The sequence below is a fragment of the Cucurbita moschata genome, unplaced genomic scaffold (genome assembly GCF_002738365.1).
Source record: "Cucurbita moschata cultivar Rifu unplaced genomic scaffold, Cmos_1.0 Cmo_Scf00015, whole genome shotgun sequence".
NCBI classification, from domain to species: domain Eukaryota; kingdom Viridiplantae; phylum Streptophyta; class Magnoliopsida; order Cucurbitales; family Cucurbitaceae; genus Cucurbita; species Cucurbita moschata.
In genome coordinates, this window is record NW_019268531.1 from 4,471,069 (window position 1) to 4,471,614 (window position 546).

Sequence of the window (546 nt, forward strand, 5' to 3'; positions counted from 1 at the left end):
ATTGCCTAAGTCTTTCATTTCAAATGTTTTAGAAAGCTAATCTTTGAGCTTATCAATCTCCACATGTCTCTTTGAAGCAATTAACATATCTTCAACATATAAGAGCAAATAGATAAACGATCCATCATCAAGACACCGATAATACACACAATGATCAAATTGACTATGAGTATACATATGCTCTACCATGAAATTATCAAACTTTTTATACCATTGGCGAGGAGATTGTTTTAGCCCATACAAAGATTTTTTCAATCTGCATACCAAATATTGCTGTCCAACTACTTGAAAACCAACCGGTTGTGCCATATTTATTTCTTCTTCCAAATCTCCATGCAAAAAAACAGTTTTTACATCGAGTTGTACAAGCTCAAGATTAAATTGAGCAACCAAAGCCAACAAAATTCGAATGGAAGAATGTTTTACCACAGGTGAGAAAATTTCATTGTAATCAATACCTTCTTTTTGTGCATAGTCTTTAGTCACAAGTCGAGCCTTATAACGTATACCAGAAGAATCTTCTTTTTTTTTTTTTTTTTTTTTTTT